This window comes from Meleagris gallopavo, chromosome 1 (genome assembly GCF_000146605.3).
Source record: "Meleagris gallopavo isolate NT-WF06-2002-E0010 breed Aviagen turkey brand Nicholas breeding stock chromosome 1, Turkey_5.1, whole genome shotgun sequence".
NCBI lineage: Eukaryota > Metazoa > Chordata > Aves > Galliformes > Phasianidae > Meleagris > Meleagris gallopavo.
The window spans coordinates 166,773,266-166,788,290 of NC_015011.2; the positions used below are offsets into that span (position 1 = coordinate 166,773,266).

At 39.1% G+C, this 15,025-nt stretch overlaps 1 protein-coding gene across 3 annotated transcripts in view; it reads left to right on the forward strand.

The window, feature by feature from the left end:
• The window catches only part of GLRA2 (glycine receptor alpha 2), a 126,312-nt gene that overhangs the window by 82,733 nt on the left and 28,554 nt on the right, over window positions 1-15,025 (forward strand). The gene's annotated exons all lie outside the window — the stretch shown is intronic.

Below are 15,025 nucleotides of genomic sequence, written 5' to 3' on the forward strand. Positions count from 1 at the left end.
CTCTAGAGTTGAAGTAGATTTTCCATCCCACTTACTCATATCCTCTCTATGGTCACCAGGTAAAACAGCACCTCCAGCACATCTAATTCCCTCAGACACTGGATACCTTTCTCCAAGGCGGTCCACTTGTCTGGGAAACTTCCCAGACATCCCAGATCTTCCTTGAAGGAATATCTTTCCTTCATGGCTCACAAGAGTCACCTCCACAGAATGAAAGCTTCTGTCCCTTTTACATTTACTTTTGCCTAGAAAGGGATCCTAACTCATTAAGTTGAGCATACTGGTCCTGTTATTCCAGCATCAGGGCTGCAAGGGGGCGATATGCTCACCTGGATGATGGCTGAAGTCTTTTGGCATATCTTGTAGCTCATTCAGAGTTAAGGGTTGGATTGCTATGAGTTCTGACTCTTCCTCCTCCATCCTTGTAATGACCCTGTTTCATCTTCATCTCCTTCTTCCATCCTCATTTTAGTAGGAATTTCTGTCCTTACTAAATGGAATAATTTTTGCAGCCTTTTTTTTTTTGTCTTATGTATAGGGGCACTGATCGGTTCTCTGGTTGAACTGCAAGGTCTGTTGCAAGGGTTGCAACAACTGCAGGGACTGTTGCGCTGTCATCAAATCTAGAGACCCCTTTTGCTTTAGAGTGCTGAATAGCATTGAACAGAGCTTGGTAGGCATGGATTAGGCCCCAGCACATTGTGGTAATTTGTGCCTCCATAATTGCTAGGCTTACTGAACATCTTTTCCAAATATTCTACAAATTTTTCAGTATTCTGCAGTTGTTTGGGAGTGAGGTTCCAAAATACTGGAGGTGCACACTTCGCTGTGAATATTCACTGGGGAGTGGTGATATGCTCAGCAGATATGGAATTTCTAGCTCTCTCCGGGATTTCTACAGCCTGTTTGTCAGGTGAGCACTCTCCTGTCAGCATCATGAAGTCATTCTGCAAGCAGCCAGAAAGACTTTCCCTGCTATGGGACAACTCTTGAGTGTGTGGCATCAGAGTGACATGAAAACCATTCTCTTTACTTATCCTGCAGTGCTTTGCACCTCCAGGCAGTCTTTCTGAGACATGTCTGCATGATCCTGCTTACAGCTCTCCACCCATACTCTAAGCTGCCTCAGCCACTAGTACTGAGTGCTGTGGCACTTCTAGTGCTCAACCATGTGCAGCTCTGATTTTCTGCTCCTCAGAGAGTTTTGAAATGCTTTAACAGTAGCTGCAGACAGTGCAGAACAAATGCACTACTCTGGCATTAGAAAATGGATGAGGAACAAAGAGGGTTTTGTAAGAGTAAACATTGGATTTTAGGATAAGCAATCAAATAACCTTCAGAAAAAGGAGTCATCTGTTATGAAATTCCAGTACTTCACCTCAGACCTAAGCCAAGAAGTGAAAATAAATGTGCCCCAAACACAAGAATGCCTGACTGGAAGGCTTCTGCACTAACATCTTTTCGTGAGAAGCAATGATGTGCTTTGCTGTTGCTTTTTTTAAAATATATATTTGCACTAGATTTCTAACTGTGTGATATATGTTGTGGCTGAAAATTACTTCACTCAGCCTCGCTGAGTGATGGCAAGTTTCTGAACAAAGCTCTTCATATTACAGTCCTGGAGATAATCTAACATTACAGTATGATTCAGAAAGTAAGTGGATTTACAGGTCAGGTGAAAATGAAATTCTATGAAAAACACAATACCTGCAAATAAAACATGATTACCCTTGGAAGCAGAGTATGAGAATTTGGAGACCTGTAAATCAACAAAATATTTTGTCTCTTGAATTGCTGAGGAGGCAATTTTATTCTGAGTTACAACGTTGTCAGAAGATCATCAGTAAGCTATTACAAATAATAAGCAGCAGAAAGCAAGCATGAAAGGTCACAAGGTCTCTTCTGAAGCTTGCTGGGATAGAGAAGTAGATAAACAAAAACCTCATAAAGTTCAACAAGGTGAAAGGCAGAGTTCTGCAGCTTGGGAAGAAAAACTCCAGGCACCGAGACATGCTGGGAGCCACCCAGATGGAAAGAAGTTCAGCAGAAAAGGACCTGGAGGTCCTGGAGGACACCAAGATGAATATGAGCAAGCAGCATACCCTTGCCTCTGCAAAGGCTGCATTAGGGAAAGTATCACCAGCAGGTCCAGAAAGGCCTTGGAGGAGTCCATTGGAAAAAAATACAGCTAAAGTTTAGAGAGAGAAAAAAGTTGAGTTCTGGGCAGCTCAGTACAAAAGAGACATCCATGTACTTGGAATTCCAATGGAGGTCCACCAAGATGGTCAATGGTTTGAAATACAAGCTCCCATGAGGAGAGATTAAGAACTGGGATTGTTCAGCCTGAAGAAGAGGTGGCTCAGCGTGTTGGGAAGAAATCTCATCAATGCGTACAAACACCAGAAAGAAGGATGCAAAGAGGATCGAGATAGGTATTTCTTGGTGTTGCCCAGTGCCAGGACAAGAGGCAACGAGTACAAACTGGAACATAGGTGGTTCCATCTGAACATCAGGATTCTGTGCTTGAATAATCTGGTGTGTCCTCACAAGTATTCCTGGTGGTTCCAGAAGAACTTAAAAGGGAGCCTGCAATAATGGCTCCCGTGCTGCTTTTTCCTGATTTTTCATTCCATATCTGATCTTTCCCAACTGGACAAATACTGTAATTCAGGAGATGTTTGGTCAGACATCTTAGAATGGAAAGGACTGATAAATCTTGATTAAAGGATCACTGAATTCTAAAGAATGAGAACAGGGAAAAACAGGGAATAAGGTATTTGTCAGTAGCTTCAAACCTGCTGCTTGAGTCTGAGCTGCTTCTATCACACAACCTTGTATAATGTGTGCCTTCAGACTCAGATTTTTTTCTTCTGATGGCATAGGGTATGTTGCCTGGAGGATCCCTATCTCCTGCCTGGAGCTGGCAGTGTGAGTCAAGCAAGTCCTTGGAGTCCTTGCTCCTCCTGCCTTGGAGGAGTCCACTGGAAAAAAATACAGCTGAAGTTTAGAGAGAGAGAAAAAAAAAAGTCATTGTTTGAAACTTGCTAAATGCTGCTGTTAATCCTCTTATATTTGTACTCCTCCTTTCCTTTAACCTGACTTCTTCATCCCACTTTCTTTCTTTCTACTTATTAATATTTAGACCATCTATTTCTTTCTGCACAGATTTTCACCTTTGTCATATTCTATTATTCCCATTGTACATCCTCTTTCAATTCTACACTTCCTTAAGTGCTTTACTATACATGAAATATGACTCACTTCCACTTACAACTGGAATTGGGATGTTATCTTTCTCGAGCCTATGTTTTCTTCAATGTCATCTTTGGGATCTATTTTTAGGGAGACTTATTTTTAATTCAAAATCCCTTTTTCCTTAAAAAAAAAAAAAAAGTGAATAGAAAAAAGGTAATAGAAAGTGAAAAGTTTGTTGGACTGTATATACATACTGACTTGTTGCACCATTATTAGTTACTTGTTGCTTAAACTATTCACACGCACAAAAAGCTCTCCATTTCAGTTTGATCAGATGAAAATAGAAATACAGAATACAAACTCTGAAGATTCATTAAGAATGATATGTGGCTCAGGAACAGTAAATAACTGATGAAGAAATAGTCAAGGAAGAAGCATATGTAAATACTGAGTAATGTAATAAACCATGCCATTCTCAGTTGTTTTTTACTGATGTATTTAGCCCTGGTAAGGCAATTTTCTCTAATTGAAGGATTTATTTAATTTACCCACTTCTAATCTAGAGACTGACAGTCACAAAAATAAACAAATGCCTTTTTCCGCCAGATTACACTGCTTGTATTCCTAAAAAATCCAGAATTTAGGAATAGAATCTTAGGGAAGAATTATAAAAATCAACTCTATTCACAAAGAGCAGAGAGTAAGATTTTTTAGAAAGTAAAGACATATTGCCCTAGGCATCCTTTTTCTAATTTTTTGTTTTTTGGTTCATTGAAAAGGATAACTTCTAACGTTTTAATTAGCTGTGACTACAGTAGGAAATACAGTGTGGAGGGGATGTTGTAGAATGTTCTGCACTTACTTGAGCATTAGAATAATTTTTGTGGTATCCAATTTAAAAATTATAGCTATGTATGCACAGATACCAACGCTCTTGGTAGCAATCGTGGTAGCCACAGTGGCATCAATAAGCTGCGTACTTCTTATCTGGTTTTATGTGAAAGGAAGGGATTCCTTTCTCTTGCTACAAAAATAACATTGTGAATATTATTTTATAACAATCATGTACTGAGTCGGTTAACTCTTCAAAGGTCAAAGAATAATGGAATTTGGTGCAATTCTTCCTAATCAGGTGGCAGATGTAATAACTGCATCTGAAATGGCTGTGGCTGCACTAAATGACAATTGTATTTCACCTGAGGTGACTGAGGCAGTTTAAGATCTACAGAGGAAACAGAAAGGGTTTTCTGAACCTGAGTTAATACTCTATTTGAGTAATCTATTGGAAAAACAAAGAAACAAAAAATCTTTCAGAAAACTGTAATTACAGTAGAGAACCTGGCATGTCAGAAGGAGATGCTCTGTCTGTATTCAGGTACATACCATATCACTTTCTTATTTCAAATGGATCTTAAACATAAATATTTCTTTGGTAAGTATCAGCATTGTACTCTGTTAATGAATTTAATGACTGTGTTTCAAAATCCCACAAGTAGTTCTTGCCAGCTATGATACAATTATGGTTTAGCGTCTCCACTTTAATCTTCCTCGATTTTTCCCTTGGTGATTGTTTTTATAGCTAGAGAATTTACCACTTGGAGTCCAAGAAGGCAAGTGAGCGTTTGATGACATTAAAGAAATATTTTCTATTCATTTAACCAGAAAGGAAGAGCAAGAAGTTTTTATTGAAATGTGACCTGAGACCAGCATTGTCTTGTATCTACAAAAGTTGCCTTTATGTGTATTTGCCCATGTCTCAGTCCGGCCACACATAGTTCTCAATTTGCACTGATCCAGATGGATCCAGGGGTGTTTGTGTGATAAATTTCATTCAGCTACTTAGAAATAAGAAGCTGCTTCCTTGCAGCAGAGACATCAATCTTTATTTGTCATATTCATAAACTGATCATCACTGCTCCACTGATCTGTTGATTAGGTTTTTGTGCACACATAAGAAATGTCACAAATATTCATATTATTTACATTATTTCTGGCAACATAAACTTGCTTTTTGGCCTTTCTTTATTCATAAGCCAAGTTTTAACTGTTGGGGTGCTGAGATGCTATAGCAATCTCTGGGGAGTCCATGGATGCAGAGAGTCCCAGGTATTTTGGTGGGGGCAGAAAGTTTTGCCTTTTGTTTAAAGAAACTTTTATTGTAAAACTGATTGCTTTGAAAGGAAAAAGACTTAGTCAGATAGCTGTGAGTTCTCATTCAATATTGTCTTCCTGATGACAGAAAACCAAACCAAACCAAACCAAACACACAGAATGAGACTGAGGAAAAGAGCAGAGACTGTGCGGGATATCAGTGGATAGAGCTGCTTGATATTGCATGTCTGTTTGTGAGGCAGCTTAGGCACAGACTGTGGATCTTACTGGTTTGTCTGAGATCTGATAGAACTGTATCACCTCTAGCTTTGACATCAGGGTGAGGGTTGGCTGCCTTTGTTCTACACCCCTACTACCAAAGCACATTGTTTCTGGCCTGTTAAACCAGAAGCCTTTTTACCAAGTGTGCAGAGTGAGACAAAGAGGCTGGAGAGTGATAAGCACCAAAATTTCTTCTTTCCACATAGTGTTCAGGATGTGACTGAGTTGGCGGGAGAGATGGAACCCCCTGACTTGTTTTTGCTCAGAACTGGGGCAATGAGAAGAATCAGAAATACTCTGGTGGAAGTCCTAATTAATGATGAACAGAAGAAATTGTACTTTTGTCTTTCTCTCTTTCATGGATTGCAAGGGCCTGAAAAGAAAGGATCATACAGAAGTAACCAGTCCTACATGTCTGTACTTTGCAGATGATGTGGATCTGCTCACTCCCAGTTCCACTCTGACTTTGTTGAGGAGGCATAAACTCAACACAGCAGGGTCACCAGAACCTCTTGTTTCCAAATAACTCATTTTTTCCCCATATTAACTTTTCAGTTAACCATTTATTTAGAAGCCTGAACTAGCCTTAATGCAACTGACATTTCCAGCTTAGTGTAATCTTGGTGGAAAATGACACAACACAAAGTTGGCCACATTTTTTGCAAGATTGGACTTTTGACCATAGTCAAAATTCCAATAAGAGTGTTGCTTCATTCCCAGTGGGAGACGGCAGCCAGTTCCTGCATCATCACTGCATAATGAAATCACCAGTTTACTCCCAAACTGACTGCCAACACCGTTATCTGTGCACACCACAAGCCTCTGTTTTCTCAGCTGCAAACTCTTAAGTTTGAAAAAATACCTTAAGCTGTTGCTCAGGGTTTTTGGTTTTACGTTGTTTTTTGTTTTGTTTTGTTTTTTTGCTTTTTTGTTTTGTTTTGTTTTTGTATAAATTTGTATATTTTTCTTTCTGTCTGAAAAAAATAGTCACACTATTTTCAAGGAAGTAAAGAGTCTTTGAAGTGGAAATGCTGCATCTTGTCTAAAATTCCTGTACAGAAAGAATGAATTGCCAGGAATGGGAAATAGAGGGAACTACACCATAAGATCACAGAAAATGACACATGATGAATATGCCAATACTTCACGTGCCCTTGGGGAAGAAAAACAAACAATCTTGCTTCACTGAGCTGATAACTGATTCTATATTTATGGAATTACATTTTTCAAATGTGGAAATATGCTGTTTGAAAAGAAAGATCATACAGTATGTATAGACACAACTCATGATAAAACGAAATATTTTATTGCCTCTCTAGAATAGCTTGTCTTTACCTGGAACACCAGTTTACTTTTTTGTAATAAGTCATGTAAAATATAGCTACACAGTTTAAAGAAATAAGGGTCTCCAGTGTGCAGTTCCTGTTCTGTACTCCTTTATCACTTCCAGCTGATACACTGCACTATAATTCAATCTCCTGTCATCTGAATCAACTGTCAAACTTATGTTGGAGAGGTTCTGAATGTGTCAAATACCTATAGTGTCTCAGCAGCCAGTCCCACTCTCACAGAAGGTGAAAAGAACTTTGCTTGCTCTTTTGCAGGGGAGTAGAATATGTAATGGTGTCAGTTACCATTCACAAATAAATATCTTGTTTGTGGTTCTTTGGGATGGTGAGCAGCACTAAAATAGCTATTAGCCATATTATTGAACTTTTTTTGTTCACCTGTGATCATCTTCTCTGGCCCCTCCCCAGCACCTTAGTAAAACCTTAACTCCCTTGCCATCTTTAAAAAAAAAACAAATCAGAAGTGGTTTCCATATTTTTGTGGCTAGAATACAGTCAACATTTAGTTCTGCATCAGTGGTAGGCAGGAGGTTTAGCATCTCATGACTTGGCAGAACCTGCGACAGAAATAGAGCAAAAAAAATTGGATGAATAATTTATTCACTGAAGAAAGGCAATTTTATTCAATTAAACTCAATTAATAGAGTTGTTTTGTTAAAATAACTGGGAGAAGAGTGTTTCACATTCACTGATTATTGCCATTTTTTTTTTTCATTCATCCAACAAGCCAATCAAATCACTTCTGTGAGCATCTCTGACCAGGTATTTTACTCTGTGAGTAGTAGCTGGCTTCCTGAGTGGACATTTGGGACTTGATTTTCTCATTTCACATAAGTAAAAAGAAAAAGAAAACCCAATTGCTGACCACCCTCTGACTGACACTCAGCCAGTCCCTGAGCAATGAGAACCTTACAGACTCCTCCCTCAGCATTTATTTCTGAGCATAATATCATGCAGTACAGAATGTCCCTTTGACCAGCTTGGGTAGCCATTCTGGTACTATCTCCTCCTAACTTTTGTGCACTGCCAGCCTCCTCACTGGCAAGGCAGTGTGAGAAGCTTAAAAGTCCTTTACTCAGTGTAAGCACTACTCAGTAATAATGAAAACATCAATGCTTTATCAATATTTTTCTCCAAGGATCCAAAATATAACACCATGTGAGCTACTGTGAAGAAAATTACCTGTATCCCAGCCAGAGCCAGTACAGACACCTACACCTTCCACAGGGTTCATTCATCAGTGAACCTGTTTAAACCAGGCCCAGAGTACAAATGCTTATTTTCAATTAACACAATAGTTAATAGTTCTGATGGCTGAAACTTTCTCATTACAAAGTGAAAGAATGTGAATGCTGAAGTCTTGAAAAAAAACAACAATTACCACAGTCTCATTTTGACAGATGACAGCTTTTGTTAACATTCTCTCCTCTTTCATTCCCCACACTGATCTTCTGGGGTCTCTGCAGTATTCCTTTCTGTAGAAAAACCTGTTGCTAATTTGGTTCTTGATTAGTGCATCATAGTGGGTGTAAGCACCACAAGTGTGTATAAGCATTATAAAGATGGTCTCATCCTCTTCCTACTACTGATCTGTTCTCACCTTCTGCCTTATTTTTGATAAAGAAGAAGAGGTCAAGCAGCTTCTGCAGCTCATGTACTCACTCCCAAGCCCCGGCAGAGCTACAGTTCCTAACTCAAGGTACTCTCTGGGTTAGAGCCAAAGACTGAGCAAGCCAGGAAAAATTGGCCTAGTTTCTATCACTCTGTGAACACATAGTTGTTCCACAGAGAAGGTAAATAAAGGAAGGCATATTATTTTGTTCTAGAGGACTTTTCCTGGATTTCCAGGCATGCTTGTGTATCACTGAATGTAGAAGAGGGAGATCCCAGCAGCAAAATTGGAACAGATGTTCTGTCTTCTTATTGTCCTCTGGAAACCTATGCCTTTGAATACAGGTCTGAAAGGCAGCCATGATGGGCAGTTGTCTTGCTTGAATTCTTCATGAAGGTTTTCTTACAGGGAGTTCTATCCCATTGATTTTAAAGTTGATAGACTCTTTTATTCTTGCTGATCTCATTAGACAAGGTATTACATGGTGACTATCACCCTTTAAATTTGAAGGGTGTAAAGGATAATGAACTGGAAAGCATTGCAACAACAGAATAGTACAAAATTCCTGAAAGTTTAGGACTTGAGAAGTAATTTGCATTTTCTGAAGTGAATTTTTGTTAGCATGATGATATTTCATGATAGTGAAAAGTTTGCTTGAAGAGAAAGATCCATAAAAACAGTGAAAGAAAACAAAGATATAGACAACATGTTCTTCATTTAGAAACTTTTTTGCCTGTAAGATGTGGCAAAAACAGGGCTGGTGCTTCCAGCTTCAGCTATATTAAGCTGGTATGCTAGAAAGAGCTATCAATTTCTTTATCAATTCAAGTTTTGCGATAACGTAATTTCATAAAAGTTCTTTGGTTTGAAAAACTGAAATTTAATGCAACATCAATTTCTAGTATTGGAAGGAATTTTTACTTAACTCTTGTTTCAGTTTTTTTTTTTTTTTAAGTGTTACTTTCTTTGCTTTCTACATTTTTAATCTGAAAACTTCTCTGTCTCTTTTCCCAATAAATCCTTCTAATACATAAGAGAAATGTATTTCAAAATTGTAGGTTTCCCAGTAGCAGGGACACCGACAGCTACATTAGAGTACTCAGAGCCCCATCCTGTCTGACTTGGATGTCTCCAAAGATGAGGCATTTACTCTGGGCAACCTGTGCCAGTGCTTCACCACCCATTTTGTATTCAAACTGAATCCCCCCTTTTTTAGTTTGAAACCATGTCCCCTTGCCCTGACACAATATATCCTGCTGAAGAGTCTGTCCCCTTCTTTCTTACAGCCCCTCTTTAGATACTAAAAGGCCGCTATCAAGTCTCCCCAGAGCCTTCTCTTCTCAAGGCTAAACAGCCCCAACTCCCTCAGCCTGTCCTCGTAGAAGAGGTGTTCCATCCCTTGGATCATTTTTGTGCTCCTCTTCTGGACATGCTCCAACAGGTCCATGTCTCTCCTGCACTGACGACTCCACATCAGGATGCAGTATTCCAGGTGAAATCTCACCAGCATGGGATAGAAGGACAGGATCACCTCCCTCACCCTTCTGGCCACACGTCTTTTGATGCAGCCCAAGATATGGTTGGCTTTCTCATCTGTGAGAGCACACTGCTAGCTCATGTCCAGCTTCCCACTCACCAGTACTCAGGTCTTTTTTGGCAGGGCTACGCTCAATTGTTTCATCCCCCAATTTATACTGGTAATGAGAATTGCCTCTACTAAGGTGCAAGACCTTGCACTTGGCTTTGTTGAACCTCATGAGTTTCACCTGGGCGCACTGCTGAAACCTGAGTAGGTCCATTTGGGTGGCATCCTGTCCCTCTGGTGTGTCAGCTTGGTGTTACCCACAAACTTGCTGAGAGTGTGTTCGATCCTACTGTCTTGATTGCCTTGTACAAAATAGAGGGCTTGGTTTTCATATCACATCTCAAAGATCCTTTTTGTGAGATCCTATCAAAAAAAAAAAAAAAAAGACTGAATATATTATTCTTTTCAAATTCTGAACACTTTACACTGATTATTGAATTTATTTTCTCAGTGTAGAACAGTGGGAGAGAATGGAAGTGTCTTTATTCCTATTTCACACCTGCTAGACTGGATCAGAGAGATAAAGCATTTGTATCTAGAGACTTCTGCTGTAGCAGAAATAGAGCTCACATTTGGGTTGACTCACAAATGTCAACAAATGACAGCTGCCAAATTGCAGGACCCTTGACCATGTTTTCCGTCATCTTCTTTCCACAGAAGAGTGCTTCATTCTGGTTTTGACACTTGGCTATGTTTGGAAAGGTATAGAGAAGCCATGAGAGATTCACAGTGTTACAATTAAAGGTCCTGGAAGAGTGAAAGATTTAATCTTTTCAAGACCTTCACAAACAATGTAATCCTTTGGCTTTTGTTTCCAGGAACTTCAGTGAGGTCATTGGTGATGCAGCAGTGCTTTACAGAGCACCAACTGTTCTTTTATTTACACAATGGACATGGCAGAATAAGAAATGGGGAAAAACATGAAGGGAAGGGAGTCTCTTTGTTACATTTACTGTGCTCAGTCTTATCTGGCTTGACTCACAATGCAAACAGATTAACTCTGAAAAATATCCTCAACATCTGACCTTAAAGTATTTAGAGCAACTGAATAACTGGAATAATTCATGTTTTTATTAGTAGGAGACATTAAATATCCCTAACTAACCACATCTTCCTCTAACTGAATAAACAAATGAACAAACAAACAAACAAACAAATAGAATAAACAGAGCAGCTATTTAAAGAAAGAAAGGGGTAAGGAAGTCTTAATATGCTTTATAAACACGACAGTGCTGAATGACACCAATTTTCCAAACAACTGCTTCTCAAATTACTGTGAAATAAATGGAGCAGGTGTACTACCAGGGTTACATCAAGATACCTGACAGAAGTGATTCAAGGTTTTTCTTACCATTGTAGCTCTGTATCAAGCAGATAGTTAAGGAAGCTGGAGATTCAGTATTGTTCAATGAGATCCTTACTGAAGCATATGATGTTAGCCTTTTGGTTGGGCAGATATACTAATTTCCAAGCTAGATTGTAATCTGGGAAAAATTGTAACTGCTAACAGTGTGCTAACTCTCTTTGGACTTGCTGGAATAACCTGCCAAAGCAATGAAAGTGCCTATGATATCACAAAGCACTTGACTGTGCAGACCCCAGCTTCTAAGACTGTGTCACTCAGCAGTACTTTTAACTGAAAATTAGATGTGAAAAGTTCTTTCTACAGTGCAAAGGAGAAATAAGCATCTAGGAGTGAGATACAGTGTAGAGCCTGCTGAGTGGAGTTTCCTGTGGAGATAAGTGGGAAATGCTAAGGAGCTCCCAGAAAAGGGCATTTCATTCATGTGAGAGGCCTCAGTGAGAAGCTGCAGCATCTGGTAGGCAATTGGTTATAGCAATCACCTGGAGTGTGCAGTTCAAATTCACAACCTTTCGGTCCTCATATCCTAGAGGAAATTGTGCAGCCACCATGAAATTCTCTGTAACAGGGTCCTCTCAGTTCCTGCATGTGTTTGGGACACAGAGATAGCTAATGAATTAACGTTCCAGAGGTTAAGATTTACAGCTGGAAAGAGAAAGCTCTGTTTCCAGTCCCTAAACTTATGTATTTCCATGTGTTTTCATACAAAGTGTAGCAGCTTCAGCAGGGGTGGCTGGTTGAAGCCCACTTCAAAGCAGTCTGTGATCTGGTGGCTGTGGCCCTTTCCAGAGGGAGGAAGACAGGTGACATTCAGCTAGAGCAGAGGGAGATCCAGATTTTTTGCTTTGTCTATGTTTTAGGTACCAAAGTGCTCATTCTAAATCTCATCACCCACTTTAATGATTCCCTGGAAATGTACAGCAGAGGAGGACTTCCTTGATGTGAAAGATCCACATAGTTTTCCAGGCACAGGAATGGCTAGAAATAAGTCTTGCTTCAGAATTTTGTATAGACTTCTAGGGTTTTAGCAGCAGAATTTTGGACATATGAAGGACATACAAATAAAATTATAAAAAAGAATTTGAATTGAGTGAGTTAGATTTCACTTATTATAGAATTTACATATTTCTATTTTTATAGTGTTGTTGAAAATAATTTCATTGTTTGCTTGCTTAAAGCTGCTTTGTGGTGCAGTAATGACTAAACAATAAAACAAGCTACACACCTGCCAAGTATATCGTGATCCCAGACCAGCAGCCTGGAGTTAAAATAATCCATCTAGCTCAGCAATGTGGATGCCATTTATGGCAGTGCTGTCAGTGGCTGGGAGTCTAACTCAGGGTTTCCTTTATTATTTTGCCATCACTGCTATGAGCCCACTAGGACAGGATTTGCAGTCACAAATGCTGACTCTCATGGTTTCAGCTCCCTGTATTGTGCTGTCTCTGGCATCACAGTCCAGCTGTTTATGCATGTCTATTATGTCTCCTCAAGGCATTCATAAAGGAAAACAAGCTTCCTTTTCAAGGAAGGTAACAAACAACATAAACTCAGCTGCATTTTACAGAAATTACAGTGAGTTGATTCCTACTGAGCTTCAGCCTGTGGCACAGAATGTCTTGGATATTGCAGAGTTTTCATTGGGTTTCACAGCTGCTCAGTCAAGAAGTAACTTGTAAGATTTCTCTATGCTTCTGAGATAGAACTGCATGCCTGCGGTGAATCTAATTGAAAGGCACAGATCCATAGTATCACCTTCGCCTGCTAAATGCTTCTCTTTATCTCAGCCTGGGCATGTGGTCCTATGAACCTTGCAGTGGGCACCAACCACAGTGCAGAGATGGACTAAAGTCTTGGCAGCAGCGTGTGCTTCCCTAATGCAGGCTGAATAGCAATTCTTCACTCCTATAAAATATCCTGTTCAGTGTTCAGGATTTGCAAAATGGAGCTCTGTATCTTTCCTGCAAGGTTTTAAATGTTAGTTTCTCCTCTCACATTGCTTGCTGGAGCACATAGTGCAGTGTGTTTCATTACGTGTTAACAAAAAGTGTTCTACAGGCTTTAAAAATACAGTGCCATTCCAGCACATGGTGATCATGAGCAAAAATCTACAGAGATAGATGTACTTCTCTTCATCATTAAAGGGTAGCCATGAGCATGAAAGCAAGACCATTTTTAATAGAGTGTGCAAAACTTCCTGGGGTTAGAGGAGAGTCTCCTCTGGTGGAGACTGTGTCTACTAAATATTGGACTAGAAGATTCAGAACACATTGTTCTCTTCTGTCATTTCTGAGTCCTGTGTATGTTGACTGCACTGAACTGTTCGCTCCACAGAGTACTATTCTGACATCGTGTATCGTGGATAATACTGTTGATCATAGTTTTTCAGATTTGGTGCTGTCCATCTTTCTTATCTTAATTCAGTATTGTGATGATGCCTTTTGAGATGCTGTTGGGTATGTGAATCATCTCCAGAGAGCCAGCTTGTTTGATAACAGAGATCTGTGCTCTGCTGGATTAGGAAATGATAACTAAGTTCCTGATGGCAGTATGTGATGCTTTTATTTAGACAGCTGCATGAAGTCCCACACATCTATGCTGAGATCATGAGTTCTAAGCTCCTACATACCAGCTTGAAGACAAAAAAATGCTAGTAGGTGTTAGTCATCTCATCCTGAAGTACACATCTAAAACAGCTCAGATGTTCTGCATCCTAGAGATGCCTACTACTCTTCATTCCTTGATTTATTTATATCAAAGGAGTTTAGGTATCTAGTTGGCATGTACTTTGCAGACACAAAAGTCAGATAATTATAATTCCACCCTGGATAGAATACCTGATAAACAGAAGTGATATCCTGCTGTTTCCTAATCATAAGATCTTTGCTTAAAAACTGTAAGACTACAAAGAAAGACGGAGACCAAATGTAGCTGTGGAGGCCGACATACCTTTGATATGGATAGTGTGCAGCTCATTAATTGTTGATATTTGTCCTGCTGTGTGAGTAATGTGACAAAAAATCTTGTGGTATTACAATGTTTAATACATCTGATTTTATTGTGGACAACTCGAATCAGAATTGGCTTGTACTATAACAAAAACATCTAGTATTTAGATATTTCTACTCTAGATAATGTCTGTGAAGCTTTATTTTTGCTCATAGACTTATTGAATAATTAGAGTGATTGTGACTGAATATTTAATAGCACATATATCAGTGAAGTTAGATCAATCATTAGGATACAGTACCCAGAGTTTACTTTCAGGTTATTAATAGCAAATGTAGCTAGTTAATATGATGATGGATATAATACTTGTTCCATGAAAGACGCAATATATATAACTGTTCTAGGATGGTTTTTCAATAGATTTTATATTCATATTCTTTCTGATAAACTGGGGCTTGGGGTATATAAGAGGAACTGTATTTTGTTAGACAAACTCTGATTCTCTTGTGCAAGTCAGTTGCTCATAATTTGAGTATTCTTTGTACATGTGGCCACACACTTCCATGAATAGTTGGATAATTATTATTTTTTTTTTTTTT